Source organism: Oncorhynchus nerka, linkage group LG10 (genome assembly GCF_034236695.1).
Source record: "Oncorhynchus nerka isolate Pitt River linkage group LG10, Oner_Uvic_2.0, whole genome shotgun sequence".
NCBI lineage: Eukaryota > Metazoa > Chordata > Actinopteri > Salmoniformes > Salmonidae > Oncorhynchus > Oncorhynchus nerka.
Genome location: NC_088405.1, coordinates 11,080,877 through 11,085,007, shown reverse-complemented (window position 1 = coordinate 11,085,007; position 4,131 = coordinate 11,080,877). Strand labels below are relative to the sequence as shown.

Here is a 4,131-nt window from a genome sequence, read left to right as displayed (position 1 = left end):
GTCATTTATCAAGGGAGAGGATGAGGAGAGGATGAGGAGAGGATGGGGAGAGGAGAGGGAGAGGATGGGGAGAGGAGAGGAGAGGAGAGGGAGAGGAGAGGGAGAGGGAGAGGGAGGAGGAGAGGAGAGGAGAGGAGAGGGAGGGAGAGGGAGGAGGAGAGGAGAGGAGAGGAGAGAGGAGAGGAGAGGAGAGGAGAGGAGAGGAGAGGGAGGAGAGGAGAGGATGGGGAGAGGAGAGGAGAGGATGGGGAGAGGAGAGGAGAGGAGGGGAGAGGGAGAGAGGAGAGGAGGGAGAGGAGAGGGAGAGAGGGAGAGAGGAGAGGGAGAGGGAGAGGAGAGGAGAGGAGAGGAGAGGAGAGAGGAGAGGGAGGGAGAGGAGAGGAGAGGAGAGGAGAGGAGAGGAGAGGAGAGGAGAGGAGAGGAGAGGAGAGGAGGAGAGAGAGAGGAGAGGAGAGGAGAGGAGAGGAGAGGAGAGGATGGGGAGAGGAGAGGAGAGGAGAGGATGGGGAGAGGAGAGGAGAGGAGAGGATGGGGAGAGGAGAGGAGGTAATGTATATTAGTTGGGGTGGGATGGTGAAACCATGGGGTGAAAGGAACATACCTGACCATCCAGATGAGACTGATATCATGTTAGAAATATAATTTTACACTAAAATGTGTAGTTGATCACCTCTATCAATTGTATGTTAATATAAGTGTTGGGTAGAGCAGTAATGTTGAGATACTAATGATCTATCAGTCTAGCTGTTGTTCTAAATAGACTTTAATAATAAGAAGAAGATTACATTGGTTGTTATAAATGTAGCCTATAGATTATTTAAATATTGAACAGTCTTAAATATTGGCAATGGATTTTTTTTAAACGATTGAAAATAAAATACCTAATAATGATTTGATTTGAGGAAATCAATATTTAACAAATGTCACAAAAATAAAAACGCAATACTGTCTTGAAATTCAGCCAGACATTCACATGAGTGTTGCCAGTGTGCTACTGTTAAACTGTTCATGCGACATTTAGCTTTTCAAATATATTGCTTTGTGATAGGATTTTGATAGGACGTTTGATGGATACAAACTTTTATACATATATTTTTTTGTAGGATAAACATGAATAACACACTTCATGGTAGACTATTGTTTCATATGTTTGAGCCCATCCGTTTTAATTTGACATATTGTATATTCCCCACTAAATGTGTATCCCTCCATCGGCGCGCATCGCTGAACACTGAGTAACTAGCTGCCTTCCTCACACACAGACAGATAAGAAAACACTGCATTGGCCCCGAAGCACTAAAATAATTCTCCTCGTTCTTAATGAGGAGAGCTGAGCAGCAATTAACACGTGTCAAAGTCGACAACATCAGGTGTCACTCTAATTTTCTCACTAATACTGAATGGATTTTCCTTCCCCGTTTCCTTGTTTATGTCTTGCGGCCCTGGAGGCATGACAGGCGACGAGGCTGAGAACCGGAGAAAAGAGTATCCTACTCGCGTCGTGCGCGCGGGCGTCCGATTGTCGCACGTCGCACAACCAGGCAGTTCGGTGATTACCAGTCAACGCTCGAAGCACACTCGAGATTTCGTGCCTTGTCCGTCGCCTCGACTCCTTTAACAACAGTCAAATTAGACAGCCCAGTTAACAGTGCATAATTCCAGCCCGGGCCGTCGAGATGCTCCGAGCAACAGCAGACAAGGCTTGCGACAGTAGTAAACATGGGATTAGGGAACAAATGCCGGGAAGACTGTATGCCGCACAAAATCAAAACCTAGAAACATAAGCTATCTGCTATCTGTACGTTCGATACGACGTGTGCCTGATCATTTGTTATAGCAGTTAATGAACGCTCACACATTAGATGAATCCGTGCGATTTGCAACAGGTACATTACAGCTTCGTGTACAGGCTAATTGCAGGCTATATACATGTGTGTTTTTAATGTATGTACAAATGAAAGGTCGGGATTCAAAACGGACGCGGTAAAGGTTGTTTAATATATTGGAATCATTTTAAAAATAATCATTTTTTAAATGTTAAATAACAAAGCAATACATGTGTGAAACATCAGTTGAAATGAAATGTAGATTCACACAGAACATATCATCCACATTGAAAAGTAAGATTTTAATACAATCAATTTAGGTCAAAGATTCAGTGAAATACTTTACTGAAACAAAGAATCAGTGAAATACTTTACTGAAACAAAGATTCAGTGAAATACTTTACTGAAACAAAGATTAAGTGAAATACTTTACTGAAACAAAGAATCAGTGAAATACTTTACTGAAACAAAGAATCAGTGAAATACTTTACTGAAACAAAGAATCAGTGAAATACTTTACTGAAACAAAGATTCAGTGAAATACTTTACTGAAACAAAGATTCAGTGAAATACTTTACTGAAACAAAGATTCAGTGAAATACTTTACTGAAACAAAGAATCAGTGAAATACTTTACTGAAACAAAGATTCAGTGAAATACTTAAGTCGCTCTGGATAAGAGCGTCTGCTAAATGACTTAAATGTAAATGTAAATGAAACAAAGAATCAGTGAAATACTTTACTGAAACATTTCTACAATTGAAATATTGTACATATTAAAATAGATTATATTGGGGGAATCACACGTTTAAAACTAAAATACTACAATAACGTGTGAAGACCACAGCATCAATAAAAAATATATATACATTATAAAAAGAATGAACCCGAAAATCGACAAGGCATTTTAAGATTCCATGGCAGAGAAGCACGAGCGTGAAATAGTATCCTGGGATAATTGCAGCTGTAAAAGGTTTAATTGTACATTTGGGATGAAATGTTTATATGATCAAGTAAAGGCAGCTATAGGAAGGACTCATTTGAGCGGTTTTAGTGGTTTTATTCTAGTCCAAGAAACGCTGTAAATAATTACATGATTGAATTGTAATAGTTTTTTTTGACCACGTTACTAAAATGTTGATTTATTTCAAATTTATAAAGCACTAGAAAAACAAAGCTCATGAATTTATTTTCATAAAATCGAGATTTAAATTTAGCTGATCTACTATTTTTCATCAAATGAGATTGATAAACGGGCTGTTAATTTTAAACGCACAATTGTCCAAATAATTATATTGAATTCAAATACTTGTTTTTCCAACTGCATTGTATTTAATATAATGTGTGAAGTTTTCTAATATAAATACGTGTACATTCAGAAATACACCAATTATAAAACGGGACGAATTACAGTTGTTAACTAAATATCACCTATCAGATTGCTCACTATTTGCAAGTAAAATACACATCATTACTTTTACAAATAATCACAAATAACCATGACTTAAAATAGTAACACCATAACGTCAACCACTCTAACAAATAAAAATGAATCACAATCGATCCTATAGCGTCATCGTAACAGAAACCCCATGTCCCCTTCCTTGATATTTGCCAACCAATTAAAGGCTTCATGGAATGTTCCATTACAAAGGTATAACAATAACAATAGCCACTAAGCGGCATTTGCTACACTTGTGAGTTAGGAGCGAAGAGCTAGCGAAGAGAATGCTTTTGTTACCATTCGTCAGATCGTCTTCCTCTCCTTGGAGGCGACCGTAGTCAGCTGGAGTTCACCCCGTGCTGCTTGCCACACGTTCTTCATCCCAGTGTCCTCTTGGCTCACACATCTCATTTGCATATATTTTTCTCTCCAGCTGGGAAGGCCTCATTCTCATTAAAGCCTCATCTCACCATCTCCCAGAATCCTCACTGTTTCCAGCCAGTACCTGGGATGGCCAAAGTGCGCCTGCCACCACCATGAAAAGAAGGGGAGAAAAGAAAAGGAGGAGAAAGGGGGGAAAAAGGCAACCGTTTCTTCACTGCTGTGAAAACAAAAGAGGAGGGAAGGAGGGATGGAGAGAAAAAATAGAAAAGGACACAGTGAGAGGAGGATAAATGAGACCTCTGTCTGCTGTTTTGGTGCCCCCCCCCCCTCTCTCACTCTCTCCCTCTCAGTCTCCATGTTGAGTTAACCAGCAGCCCACTGTCCTGTCCTGTCATGACAGATAGCTCCAGGGGTCAGGGGTTAGAGTTGAGATGAGGGTCAGCTGTAACATAACATGCAAGCCAACCCTCCAGACTGG

General features: G+C 40.3%; 1 long non-coding RNA gene across 1 annotated transcript in view; it reads right to left on the bottom strand.

Annotated features, from left to right (window-relative positions):
• LOC135573548 (uncharacterized) overlaps nucleotides 1-3,867 on the bottom strand; it is a 4,786-nt gene extending 919 nt beyond the window's left edge. Inside the window, exon 1 of the long non-coding RNA XR_010464776.1 lies at nucleotides 3,567-3,867. This is a non-coding gene — a long non-coding RNA (uncharacterized LOC135573548). The remainder of the gene's footprint in view (nucleotides 1-3,566) is intronic.
• Between the last annotated feature and the right edge of the window lie 264 nt (nucleotides 3,868-4,131).